This window comes from Bacillus rossius, chromosome 1 (genome assembly GCF_032445375.1).
Source record: "Bacillus rossius redtenbacheri isolate Brsri chromosome 1, Brsri_v3, whole genome shotgun sequence".
Taxonomy (NCBI): domain Eukaryota; kingdom Metazoa; phylum Arthropoda; class Insecta; order Phasmatodea; family Bacillidae; genus Bacillus; species Bacillus rossius.
The window spans coordinates 155681811-155697264 of NC_086330.1; the positions used below are offsets into that span (position 1 = coordinate 155681811).

The following is a 15454-nucleotide window of genomic DNA, read 5'->3' on the forward strand; positions in this document are numbered from 1 at the left end:
TTCAACTTTTGATGACTGTGATTGAATGACTTCACTAACGATGTCACTGTCAGTCAACCCTGGTGTTGTTTCTGTTTCATTATCCACAGAGACATAGTCTGTGCATGAAACAGCATCACACTGCATAGAGATTGACACTTCAAGCCATACTTCAGGGTCAATGTCATTGCTTTCGCATGTTTGTGCTGTAGTATGGCTTGCATCCTGGTCTGATGAAGTTGCAGTGAGCTCGTCAGTGTTACAGTTCACAATGCCAGACTTTCTCTAGCAGTTGGCAATAGTTTCTGGCTGAACATTCCACCATCCACCAGTAATCATCTCGATTGCCTGACGAACATTGAAGTTGGTGGGCACTTTCAACCTAATGTTGATGAGCAACCTCTCAACAAGACGTTTTCAAAAATGTACTTTGGCATTCTGAATTATGCCTTCGTCAAGGGCCTGTAACTGAGATGTGCAGTTCGGTGGCAGAAACATCAGTTTCATGTTTTCCAGTCGAAGATCAACAGTGTGTGTGTGTGCTGCAAAGTTGTCTACTAACAAAAGAATTTTTCTTCCCTCTTTCTTCATGTTCTTATGGTTTTCATGAGTCAGTTTGAGAACAGTTCTCTTGTCATCCATGCACGGGTGTTGCTTGCATAATCAGCAGGAAGACAAGAAACTCCCTTCAAACACCTGGGAGACATGTGTTTACCAATAATAAATGGCCTCAATTTTTTTGTTCCTGTGGCGTTGCAATAGAACAACACAGACAACATTTCCTTTGCTTTTTTCCCCTCCAGTGCATTTTTCACACCTATATGCCATTGTCCTGTTCGGCAAAAGCTTGTAAAAAAAATGCAGTTTCATCAGCATTGAAAATATTGTATACTGAGTATGATTTAAAAACACTCTCCAACTTTTCTTCTTTCCACTGTTTCCTGCCTATGAGTCTGCATCTTTTGTCCTCCCCACAAACAACCTTCCATGATATACCATGTCGTTCCCGGAACCGGTGCAACCACCCCGAACTGGCTTGGAAGTCTTTAATGTCCATAAGCAATGTTAACTGTTTTGCTTTAGCTTGCAAAATTGGGCCAGAAACTGGATCATTATTTGATCGTACTTCCCTCAACCATTTATTCAAGGCATCTTCCAAACCTTGATTGTCAGAACGAAGCCTTTCGCGGTCACAAGCAAACAAAGATTCTTCATACATCTTTTCAATCTTTGCCCGGTCTTTTACAATGGTACTAACAGTCATCGCCGCAATGCCATTTGTCTTCGCAACTGCGACTTGCGTTTCCCCCTTGTCTAGTTCTCTGAGTAATTCCACTTTTTCCTTAAGAGTGAATTGCTTTCGTTTCTTTTTATCTCCAGAATCACTCATTTTGTAGTACAAATACAATGCGGTGTCTAAATAACGTAACCTGAAAATAAATTTAACAATAACAATAAACAATTCTGGCACAGACGTCAAACAGTATATTGGCGTAGCGTAACACTTTTGTCAAAATAATTAATACTTCACTCAAACTTCCATGTTTCGATGTAAAGAATGGTGTTGTGTTGCTCACGTCGCATACTATGTACGGTATAATCTATGGTAGTGCGCGCAACTGTTTGTAACTTTGTTTTGAGGGTTTAGAGGTTAGATAATATGTTGTGGTGGTATTTGTGTATGTTTGTTCTATAACATTAATCATTTGGCTGAAAATTTATTTACCCGTTAAAGTAAATTTTGGTGTAGTAATGCCACGCCACTAGTAGAATTTATACGTCATAGTGAAAATATGATACTTTAAACTGAAACCGTTTTGCATGGTGAAGATACGATTTTTGGCGGGGAATTAAAAAAAATATGTTTAAGTGAAATATACGTTATGAGTAGGGACCCCAGAAAATGGTAAATAAAACTGGCTCATTTCGGTTTAAAAAAATGACAAAAGCGGTGCAAAAAACCGGTGTAAAAATTAGCAAGCGGTGCAAAAAATCGGTGTAAAAATAAGCAATCAGTAGAGACCCCAAAAAATTGTGAAAAAATTATGCCATTGCGTTTTAAATAAAACCTCATAGCCTTACTGCTTCCTTATTTGCCTGGCCAATTTTTGGGACATAAGTTTCTCTAAGAGTGTTGGCTGATGATGGCAAATCCCCTGCACCTAAAATGTATACATAACTTACAATATACAGTCAAACCTCTATCTATCGAACTCGCATGTATCGATTGTCCGTGTTTATCGTATACTTTCTACGGTCCCGGCAAATTTGCCATACAACTAAGGTTAAAAAAGTCCGCTTGTACCGATGTTCGAATTATCGTTTTGTCCACATTGATCGTTCAAAATATGTGGTCCCGTCACTATAAATTATAATAAATGATCGTTTAACCATAAAGATTTTGCAGAAATAACCATTTCTTAGAAAGAAACTGTCATAAAAACAGTAATGATAGTATACAGTAGTAAATATCACCTTAGATCTGCAGCCAAGTAATGGAGCACGTAAATATGAAGAAGACAAATGAACAACAACTTACGAAGAAATATGGATGATGTACCATAACTACAGTACAAACCCAATTGTTATCCTAAGATAATTACCATAAAAAGAACTAAAGATTCTTTGTCGATACCATAATTACTACAGAAGCACGATAGCTACCACATTTGCACTACAGTTACCGTAACAACCGAGATGTCTATTTACCGTGACGGTGATGTATTTATTTATGACATATTAAAATTAAAGAACATTATTGAAAAAAAGGATGTTAAATTTTTATATGTACGTTTGGCACATGTTGCGAAGAAATAATGCGATCTGAAATTATGCAGTACTACTACGAAAACTGAAAAGGGTACTCGTGGATTTTTAGGTTATAGCAGTCTCTCTCGTTTTTCAGTAATATCGGCCGAAAATTAACAAGCGTATCGGAAGTCGGCAGAAATGCCGATTCAATTAAATATTGGCAAAATCGGCTTCTTCAGGACAGCTCTACATTTGATGACATGAGTAAACATATTTCAGACTTCAGGATATTGAAAACGACTTTAATTTCCATGTAGATTTATTGTGCTTATGTTTTTTTTTGCAAGTGTAAATTGAATTAAGTGAAATACTTCCATTTTTATTTATTTTTCAACTGATTTAACTTTAATGACAAGTAACTGACATATTTCTGACACTAATTTTGAGGTTAAATATTATTTTTTAAAAATTCTTAAGAGTGAAGTCCACATCTATTGAATGTCCGCATCTACTGAATTTTTTTGTTGGTCCCCTGAAAAACGATAGATAGAGGTTTGACTGTACTTATAAATAGGTAGCATTTATAAGGTTATCGCTGAAAAATATTAATGGGCTAATTTATTCAAAACAATTCTTAGCCAAACCTAACCTAACCTTTTCTAGATTAGGTACTGCTGGATTACAGAGTCAAACCATCAACCAATCAGTCAAAAATATATTGTGGTGTGCTCACCATTTCACAATGCAATCCATCCTATTTATGTGTTTTGTTAATCTGAGGTACTTGCATATTTATTTGAAGTAAAGGTAAGTTAATCGATAATATTGTAGGTCTACATATGCTTATGAACTTTTATTAGAGGGGGAAAACATTTCTAAATAAATAAGGCTAACCTTCAACATGGGTGTTACACCATTCCCTCATAGCTGGATGATCAGCTTTTTCCAAAGGAATGTTAACTTACAGCATCATATTAACAAAATCAGAAAAAAAATTCTTGTTTACTGCACTTTCAAGCTTGTTTGCTTTATTCACGCTGTCGCCTATCGAGATTTCTTTAGACACGGTAGAATGCTTGACAAAATAATTGTCTTTTTTGTTTTGTTTTGTGTGTGTTAATTTGCCACATGATTTTTGCACGTGTCTGCGTGTACAATCAACCCGCACGTTGCAGAACTTGCACATGATAATTTTGTCCCGCTGATCAAAAATATAAAATCATCCGATATTATCTCTCTTTCGCGATCAAACATTGTCGAAGTTTTCGGCATGTTAGCCACATATTCAATTGTATCACAAAACTTACAAAATGTGAACGGTAGTTGTAAACACTCATAGAAATGTGCACGCAAAAATGACTGCCCTCTTAGCTCGATGCGATTAAATTAGGTTAGAAAAATCGACACCAGTGCGCCTTGCGGCAGAAACAACCATTATTCAAAACACGAAAACTGTGGAGTCAATTTGTTATATTGGTAGTGCGCACATATCGATTGTTGACAATTTTTACATTTTGTTTTCATTTGCGATGGCAATATTTACTGCTTGTAAACAGAGTAATAAAAATACGTAGATTTCAGTAACGTGTCAAAACGAAGATAATATCACGGCACTAGTCTTTCAGTCTATGTTTATTTCACGCCTATGTTTATGATGGCGTAAATAAATAGAACTTACGACATAAGGACATTATTTTGTGCGAAAAAGTGTGAATTTCGCGCAAAAATTTGTGAACTTCACGCGAAAATTCGTGAATTTCGCGACTATGTCAAAATCAAAGGAAAGTCGCAAAATTCGTTTAAAGTATCAAATTTTCGCGTTATTTCGTAAATTTCGCGCTTCACCATTTTTCGGGGTCTCTAGTTATGAGGTAAGTTGTACTGGTATTCTAATGTATAAGGTCGTACGTAATAGTTATTTAAGCGTTAAGATATAATTTACAGAAATTGTTACAGTATATATGATTAAATCATAGCAGTATTTTACATCTAGCTGCTCGATAATTTTTAATTTTCGTTAAATAGAGTTATTATAGTGTTAAAGAGGTAATTTACAGAAAATTTGCAGTATATACCATTAAAAAAAACTATAATCGTAATTAAACTATAATCCATGCATTTGCATTTAAGTAGTGAAAGTAAAGTTCAAAAACAAGTACTTTGTAACGATTAAGACAGAAAAAATACTGCTGCCGTGATACTAAGCAAGCCAGTTATCGCTCGTGCGAGTCACGGAATAGCCGCGTCATGCCGGCGCCAACCTGAGCGCGATTCAGAAGGGCACATGGAAAACAAGCGTACACGGCTTACATGGGTTAGTTCATAAATCATAATTTATTCCAGCAGTTTCGAAGTTCGTGATGCATACTAACTACCCATAAAATGCTATCACATCAATAATTCAAAAAATAAAATTAAAAATTATTTTTGTGTTTTTGGTTTACGGAAATGAAATATGGAATGGTTAACCCACAAACCGGATAACCCACACATGGACAATCAGGATATACTGTACTTAGAACTCATGCCAAAGGTAATAAATACCACAATTAAATTGAATCAGAAAAGTTATTGGAAATAAAAACAACATTATTGGTACTTAACAGAGAAAATATTTTTTTCTAAACCGTTGATGAATGTTAAACACCTTGTAGGGATCTGAAAATAAATACTTTAAAGTCAGCTATATTATCTTCATGTTCCAATGTCACACTTGTGAACTATTTATACTATGATTATATTAAATTACGTTTATATTTGCAGTATCAAGCTGGACTTGTTTTCTTACAATGGAAAACAGCTAGCAACCACTCACATTGTCTGCATCACATGTGTATAAACATTACAAACATCTGGATGTGTCAGTTTAGGAAAAAAATGTTTCGCTAAATTATTGAGCCAGCTTAAACACAAATTCATAAAAGAATGCTCAGGCACTCTCACCTAATTAAATCAGTGTTTATATACAAATGCTATTCACAAATATGAAAACTGTACAGGGATAAGCTTTCAGTTTATCTTATAATACGAGTAGTATCCAGCATTTTAAACAGTCTTAATAAATATTCTGTTGTGCCGGACACAGCTGGCTGACCCCATAGATCACATTCTGCACTCTTGGCTAGTAAAACGGCTTGTGCTCAAAAACATTCTATTAACATAAAATAATAATTTTATACTACAGTTCAGGTGTCAATCATTAAAATATAAGTTCACACATTACACAAAAAAATATAAAAAATATCAACACAATAAAAAAACTGCAAAATATATAAATAAAACATGGTAATGCACTGTTCACCAATAACTAAATATAGTTATTGAAAAATGTAGTCCAATGTAACGATCTAAAGAATACCATTTCCCATGCTTACATACAACTAACATGCATGTTTCCTTAACAACTAAGCACTGGCAGAACGATTCATTGGTTATAAATGAAGTAACACTGAACACACATGAACAATGACTTGGACGACAATAACTAAACTAATAAAACACCTCACTCACACTGATTATAGTATGAACTACAGTAAAAAATTTTTGTTGCGACCCCATTTATTGCGACCACCTCTCTATTACAACCCGATTTCGAGGAACCGTGAAAAAATTGCCAAAAATCCATATCGGACAGAAAATAAGTTTCTTGTGGTGAGTAGCGTGTTACTGCATTTCTCTTGCCGAGGACTGTACTGCCGTAGGCAGCGAATATCTAAAAATAGGTACCACTTCCTGTCCACCACTGTCAGCGCTTGACAACCCCCATTCCACGTCCCTTTGCCAGCAGGGTGCAGATGAAGGTTTTTGTGGCAACGTGTTTAAGTTTAGCTTTCTGCGAGTGTCTAGTGTGGTACGCAGTTAAGGCAAAGCTACCTGCTGGATTTCTCTTGATTTTGAATGCTATCGTTTGCTTAGTTTTTGAAGTCCGATTTAGTATATTTTCTGGTTTGATTTTGTGAACTATTGTTGATGAATTATGCATGGTTTTTTTTATTGTGTATTATGACTTAATAAATAAAATACCATTAAATATTAATAACTATTAATACAACGCAGGAAAATCCCTCCGGCCGCAGCGTGTGAACATGGTAGTCGGCCGCTCACTCGCCCTTGCTCACCCTCACCCTGTACCGTGCGCTGCGGCTGATCTCGGATGCTGCTTGTACTTGTTAACAATGACGTTATTTGCTTCATTTTAACGAGAGTAAAAATATATTAAAACTGTCAGCAAATTGATAAAAGCTTTATGTGTCCGTAAAACATGGCACAACATTTGCCCGCCAGTTGTTTTCATTCAAAACGTGGCTAAAGAACGTGCATGGATCAGGCTGAAAACATTCGGCAATACGTGTAGATTATAAGGAATCTTGTTATTAATTGAGATGTTATGTTTTCCAAGTAGATACAGTCAAACCTCATTAATACGAATCCGCTTAGTACGAAATTCCCGTTTATGCGAAGTACTTTCACAGTCCCGGAAAATAAAGTATGATTTCTTATGTTATTCAGTACTTTTAATAGGAAATACGGTTAACATGAATTACGAAGTTGTTTTGATCCCTCAAGTAGCTGCTAACGTGTATAAGTAAACGGTTAATACGAATTTCACCGCCGAAGTCTAAAGTAAATCGTCTTCATAACCGTCATGTAAACAAATGTTTCTCCAAAGATACATGTATGTATCCTACAGCGCAAAATGGTCGAAAAACAAGATGAAAAGTTTAACTCTAGTGGCGATGTTAGTAACTAAACTAGAAAAGATGCCATGTTGTAAACGGAAAACGAAAAGGAAAGAACTCTATACCTTATTAATATTAGTCGTCGGAAGTGTACATATGTAGAAGTTTAAACAATCTATGTAAAAAAGTTCTGATATTTTCCATTGTAAACGCACGTGTAATTTAACCTCAATTTTGAGTGTTAGTTGTTTTGTTATATGACTGCGAAACGTAAATGCAACGAACTTACATTGCAAGTAAAAGATAAAATTATCGAAGAAGTAGACAATGGAGAGAGAACGAAAACTGAAATTGCGAGAGAATTTAACATCCCACAATTGTCGTTGTCGACAATACTAAAAAATCGTGAAAAGATTGAATCGGCTTTTGCGATTTTGTGCAGATTATCAACAAGAAAAAGAATGCGAGGCCCAAAACATCAAGAAATGGAAGCTACCTTGTTGCAGTGGTTTTAAGAAATGCGTGCAGCAAACTTGACAATTTCTGGACCTATGATTCAGAAGAAGGCAGACTACCTAGCATTGAAGTTAGGAAATTCAGACTTCAAGTTCAGCAATGGTTGGCTACAACGGTTTAAGGATCGCAACAATCTTGTTGGCAAAACTATGTGTAGGGAGTCGGCAGCAGTAGATACGACCAAAGTTAAATGTGGTAAACAATGCCTATAAGTAGAGATGGTGATTTATAGCATTTAAAATAATAACATTTAGCATTTTGAATTTGAAATTTAGCATGTTGTAGCATTTTTAAAATCAAAATTTAGCCAATTATCTCATTTTACATTACTGAAGAAAAGTATATTTTTAAAAAGCATTAAATAATACACATATTAATTATTAGCAACCACAGAAATAAAGATCTACCACAACTACAAAGATAGCCTATCTTGGCAGGTTTCCAAACAACTTTTTAGCACTTATGAGTGCAATAAATTGAATACTTAAAATTACAATAAATATTTTTTAACCGTGTTCATGGCCATAGTTGATGTAGAGTGCACAAATAATGTAATTGAAACTCAATTTTTCAATTTTTTTTTTTTTTTTTTCCTTCAATTTTCGCCTTCTTTTGGTTTTCAATCATGCCAGAAACCATTGCTTGCCGTTTTACCGACTTTTTTTCTTTATCCGATTTATCGGTGAATCTTTTTTTTTTTTTTTGCAGCCTGATGTCCCTCAGATTTAATGTGCTTTTCAAGTACATCTTTTTTTTTTTCCCCTCCAGACGGCGATTACATAAATTGCGCATTAAAATATTAGTATCACTTTCGTAGAACTGTTTACTTTTGTATTCATTTATGCGATCGCGAATGGAAATTACTTTTCGTCCCATTTTTACCACGAGAATTAACAGTATACAATACATTCACGAGTATGCACGTATTTGTAAACACACCACCTTCCACAGACTACACAAGAACGCGGCTTTCACGTGAAATACAGCCAGAAAATGGGAATTGTTAGCGCGGCGAAGCAGAGATGTCGCAATATGGCGACCTAAAAACTTGTACTCTGCAAGATGACGGACACTCTTCCAGCTAGTTGTTCTTTGCTTTGTTTACAATCGCGAGACACGGATGGCCATTTTTCATTCAATATTTACGAACAATAGTGTTGTGAATGACGTGACAATAAGATACTTGTGCTGACTACGCCATAAAATGATGGTTTTTTTTATACTGAACTGAAACGAAATACAATCTGTAAATAAATTGTGTAGAGTGAAGACGAATCTACGTTTTTTACCTTGATTTCGCATTTATCTCGGAATAGTCGAGATTTCGCATTTTATAGCGGAAAAAATATAATTTAGCATATTTTCGCATCTATTTCGCGAAAACGAAAAATCACCATCCCTACCTATAAGAAAAAGATAGTGCAAACCAGAATTGATGCTTTTTTTTAACCAAATGTTTGAATAGAAAATGTGTCATGAATGCAAGTTCATTGAAGTTTGTATTATGATTTATTCTGTAAGTGTTGCATTGTGTTTGTTTTCTTCAGTGTTTACATATTGTCATGCATGTAGTGAAGCCAGCTTATACTACCAATGGTGTGTATAATTTTCTTTATAATTGTAAATATATGCATTTAAAGTTCAATCAATTTATTTTGTCATGATATCCCAATAGTTTGGTTAATACAAACCCTCGTTATTATAAAGTGCTAAAATTGTGGTCCCTTCAGGTTTATAATAATGAGGTTTGACTGTATACACAGCGACCTACTGGATGCACGCCCGCCTCGACTTGTTTTAACTGCCGCAGCGATGTTTCATTTGACAGCTCAAGTAATTATATTTTCCCGTGGGTTGATAGAAAAAGGTCACTTACCCAGCATAAAAAAAAAGGCTTCACCACTTATTCCCCAAGCAGGAAACACACTGGCTGCCGTCTGTCTCCCCCGCATTTATCTTTCTTCTAACATTCCATGTTTCCCCTCTCGCGCGAGCAATAACGAAGCGACCACGCATTGAGCCGTTTTATGCTTGCTTTGGTGACAGCATCTTGATTTTATTCGGTATATTCCTTTTCACAAGACCTTGTTATTAAAATACATTTATATTTAAGTTTGAAAGCTTGTAAATTACATGCCAGAGATGACTGAACTCGAACTTGGTGTGAAAAGTGACATATTTTGACATACTTTTTTTTGGGCGTGTTTGGTGTGGAGGGAGGGATCCGAAAATATTTACAACGATCTTACCCCTCCCTCACAGCTTTAGTACCCCATTCATAATAGCCAAATTTTACAGGGGAAGGTAGGGTGAAAAGAGAATTTTCTCACTGAAGGTTTTTCAAAGGGGAGCGAAGTTGGGACACTACATGGTTTTTGTGTCTGGGAGGGATGAGCTAGCCTTGAAGAATGTTACCGAGGGGAGGGAGGGGTGAGATGCGTCATGAAGTCGCTGCCGCCAGCCAGCTGGGCGAGCTAAGTGTGCGCCCACTCGCGTTGCAGAACCTACAGCTGCCAAATTTTTAAAGGAAATGTCCCATTATTTTTTTGTTATTCTTACATGAACATTATTGGAAGTATTAAAACGACACAAAAATACGCCGTGTGTTAAAATTAACAAATTTTAATGATCTTTCATTTTGTTTTATTATTTTTAATTTTTTTCTGATTTTCACATTTTGGTCAAAATGTCCAATTTTTTGACGGTTCCCGAGAATGCATTCGTAAAATCACTGCTTCGTTTAATCTGGGGTTCGTGACATCGGGGTTCTAGTGTATTTAACTAAGGCAAGCAGAAAACGTACATGTAAACTAACCAGTAAAAATAAACTTTTTTTGACATATTTTCTTTAGAGGTGGCCTGTAGGGCGACGGACTTGTCATGAAGGTTGAAGTGGGTTTAAAGCAAAGCCGTCTAGCATTGTGAGTGACAGTATCCTGCCATTGTACGGCTAGTATCTTAGCGAGTAGCGGTTTGGGAAGGGGAAAAGTTCAGAAAACATCTATTACGACCCCCTCTCTATCACGACCCTATTCCTGGGAATCGTGAGGGGTCGTTTCAGAGAGGTTTGACTGTAGATGTAAAAAAATCACTTCATTAGTAAACCTAATATTTATGAACTTCAGAATGTATATACTGATACTTACATAAGAGAATTTGTGATGAGGTCTATTTAATTGCTAATTATGCACATACCTAAACACATGTTTATAATAAGGATGGGCCAATCAATATCAAATATCATAAAATATTAATATCAAATATCATAAAATCTTAGCATTTAAAGGATTTGATATTAGAGGAAAAAGGTTATAAAAAAACTTAGCAGAAATAAAGTTAATAAAAAATAAAACACTGATAACCTCTTAAGTTCACTAGGTCAATTTTCTATTCGTACCTATCTATCCTGTTACTGTTCCCCAAGAAAATGTACACCCACCCATCGAAGTAACTCTCTTATTAAAACCAGGAAAAAAGTGCTAATCAAATACTTTTTAACCATAAGAATGCACGTCAATCAAAAGACGCTGACCTGTTAAAATCATCTACAATACTAATATAGTCTAAATACATTTGAAGTACATTTAAATAAATGTTGAATAACATTTTGAGATAAAAAAACTAAAATTAAATTTAAAAACTCCACTTAGCAACGTTGATTACATAAAAGGGTTTGGGCATAGCATTCCAATGTAGGCACGAAGAACAATTCTGAGTTCCAAACAAGTTATTTATAGAGGAGAAATATTTCAGTTCTAATAACAAAGAAGCATAAATTAACATTTTCTATTATTAGAAAGATTATTTAACATTTCAATGTAATTTCTGACTCTGTTGTATGAAATAATGTTTGTCTGCCTTGATTTGCCACTCGTGCATCCTAGTAGGCAAGAGGCAAAGGGTGCTGAAAGCTTCTGGCTTTTCTTTCAAGTGCTGTTGCTGGCATGCAGGATAACATTAAATAAACATTGGCTGAATACACCGGTGGCGTAGAAGATAAATACACAATGAAGGAAGCAAATTGCTATTTAGGAATGAGCAAAATATTATTTGTTAATTTGTCACATTAATTTGTTGTACGGAAATAAAAATTCACGTAACAGAAAACAGCATTACTTCAAATCACACTATAATTTATTTGTGTAGTTACTTCAAAACCATGCTAATCGAACAATGTTACTTTGAGGGGCGCCTGTACTTTTAACTTATAATATCTAAGTAAATTACAATAATGTATTGATTCTCTAATTTTAGTGAAACAAACACTTAAAGGATTGAATGGATCAAACCATAGTTAATATATTTTCCCTTTTTTTTTGTATATTTTTTATTTTTGATCCTTGAGATCCAGATTTGGATTCGAGGGATATGTTCAAAGTACACTTTGGGATTCAAATTTAGATCTAGATTCGAAAAAATTGTAATTTGACACATCACTAGTTTATAATAATGCATGGATAATAAGTTGGTTGTGAAATGAACGTACAAACTTATCCTTTCACAGATTATTCACAAAGCTTTTAAATCTCAAAACTTTTAATAGGCTTAGCAATTGCTGTAATTTATTTAATAATTCCTTCATAATTTATTGCTATCACTTGGCATAGCATTAATAACACCAGCACACAAAAAACATTAAGTAGAATGTGCATTTGACCGGACCTACCTACGGGTACGTATTTTGGTCCGCTGAATCCGAATTCTAGGTCAGTTTGACCCCTACACCCTCGGAATTTCGAGAAAACTTTGAAAAACCATAAAAATGATGAAAATCAGCAGTTTTAATGATAAAAAATTTTTTTGGAACTAAACTAAGCGTGATTTTCATGTATTTCAATCCGCTCAATATGAATCGAAACTTTATTGAGACCACGAGCTGTTTTAAATGTAAAAAAATCACACAAACCCTCCAAAATTCCGAAAAAAATCATTTCTTTCTATCTTTCTTTTTATCTTTTTATGTCTTGTTTTTCACAGATTTCAAGTTATTTGATATATCTACATTACAGAGTATTTATTTTAGGCATTAAATCATGTTCAATTTATTTTTTTTCTGTTATAAATGATAATTTTTACAATTTTTTCGAATTTTTCCAGCTTTAGAGGGTGAATAGACTAAAAACATTATGATGCAAATTGAAGACATCAAAAGATATAAAATTTTATCTGAATTGGACCAGAAGAAGTTTTTTTATCATGAAAACTATATTTTTTCGGAATTTTCGAGAGTTTTGTGTGCTTTTTTCACATTTAAAATAGCTCGTGGTGTCAATAAAGTTTTGATTCATATTCAGCGGATCGAAATACATGAAAATCACGCTTAGTTTAGTTCCAAAACATTTTTTTATCATTAAAACTGCCAATTTTCGTCATTTTTACTGTTTTTTGAACTTTTCTCGAAATTTCGAGGGTGTAGGGGTCAAACTGACCTCGAATTCGGATTCAGCGGACCAAAATACGTACCCGTAGGTATGTCCGGTCAAATGCACATTCTACTTAATTTTTTTTGTGTGCCGGTGTAATCCTCTATATAGCCAGTCACTGAGTCATCAAAATGTGCTAGCTGACACAAAAATATTATTTTTTTGTATAATGTCAAAATAGAAACATTTTCCAACTCCGAATTCTGAGTCATTCTAATTCATACATGAACCAAATTCAATGAGCTCAATCAAATTAATTTCTGCAAAATATTCAAGCAACTTTAATAATAAGCAGAATACAATTGAAATGTCCTTTAAAATTCATGAAATCACAAATCACGTTTGATTTACAGAATGATGTTCCTGCTCTAACAATGTCATTTACTACTGTTAAGAGCAAAGTAGTGAATTATTATTGTAGTGCAAGTAATATTAAATATTTTGAAAAATATGAGGCCAATAGAAATGCTGCACGCTTTTTTCAGTGAAAAAACTTATTAATAGATTTTAATTCTAAATTTAATACAAGATAGAAAATATATTTACGTTCACAAAATTTGTTTCAAAATTGCTATAAAATACCAAATGGTTGAGAGGAAAGGGGAAAACATTTAAAATTAAAATTTTTATCAGCATGTATGTACAGCATAGCTAGGGATGGTGGTTTTTCGTTTTCGCGAAATAGATGCGAAAATATGCTAAATTATATTTTTTCCACTATAAAATGTGAAATCTAGATTATTCAGAGATAAATGCGAAATCAAGGTAAAAAAAAGTAGATTCGTCTTCACTCTACACAATTTATTTACCGATTGTATTTCGTTTCAGTTCAGTATCAAAAGAAACCATCATTTTATGGCGTATTCAGCACAAGTATCTTATTGTCACGTCATTCACAACTATTGTTCGTAAATATTGAATAAAGAATGGCCATCCGTGCCTCGCGATTGTAAACAAAGCAAAGAACAACTAGCTGGAAGAGTGTCCGTCAACTTGCAGAGTACAAGTTTTTAGGCCACCATATTGCGACATCTCTGCATCACCGCGCTAACAATTGTAAGTCCCATTTTCTGGCTGTGTTTCACGTGAAAGCCGCGTTCTTGTGTAGTCTGTGGAAGGTGGTATGTTTACAAATACGTGCATACTCGTGAATGTGTTGTATACTGTTATTTCTCGTGGTAAAAATGGGACGAAACGTCATTTCTATTCGCGATCGCATGAATGAATACAAAAGTTAACAGTTCTACGAAAGTGATACAAATATTTTAATGTGCAATTTATGTAATTGCCATCTGGAGTGGAAAAAAAAAGATGTAATTGAAAAGCACATTAAATTTGAGGGACATCAGGCTGCAAAAATCCGAGAAGTCGGATACAGAAAAAGAGTTCTTCTGCAGATACAACCTTATTGTGACAGATTGCCGCAGTAGGATGAAAGAAGAACATGTCGAAACTTGTTCCATGCTAAGTTTTAATGCTGCTATTTCAGTGGAATAACATTATTTGTGCACTCTACATCAACTATGGCCATGAACACTGCTAAAAAATATTTATTGTAATTTTAAGTATTCAATTTATTGCACTCATAACTGCTAAAAAGTTGTTTGGAAACCTGCCAAGATAGGCTATCTTTGTAGTTGTGCTAGATCTTTATTTCTGTGTTTATTAATAATTAATATGTGTATTATTTAATGCTTTTTTAAAAATATACTTTTCTTCAATAATTTAAAATGAGATAATTGGCTAAATCTTGTTTTTAATAATGCTACAAAATGCTCAATTTCTAATTCTAAATTCTAAATGTTATAATTTTAAATGCTATAAATCACCATCTCTAAGCATAGCTGATGGAATTAGTTTCATTTACAACATTCTCAAACTATTTCAGTTGCCTAACTAATTTAGTACCATAGCTCTAACTAGATCTATGGTTGACAATGTCTAATTCAAGAAAAAAAACTGTAATACCTAAAAAAGAATAAGTTGTTTGCCCAACAAGATTTTTCTAGACATTTTTTTCTTCTCTTTTTGAAAAACAAAAAAAAATATTTCAATATAGTACAAGATGACATTAAACACAATAGAGTAAAAAATGGCAAATGTAAA

At 34.2% G+C, this 15454-nt stretch overlaps 1 protein-coding gene and 1 long non-coding RNA gene across 22 annotated transcripts in view; both read right to left on the reverse strand.

Moving 5' to 3' along the window:
• The window catches only part of LOC134546323 (bromodomain-containing protein 3-like), a 363730-nt gene that overhangs the window by 122473 nt on the left and 225803 nt on the right, over positions 1 to 15454 (reverse strand). The window lies entirely within an intron of this gene.
• The window catches only part of LOC134546325 (uncharacterized), a 44342-nt gene that overhangs the window by 9945 nt on the left and 18943 nt on the right, over positions 1 to 15454 (reverse strand). The window lies entirely within an intron of this gene.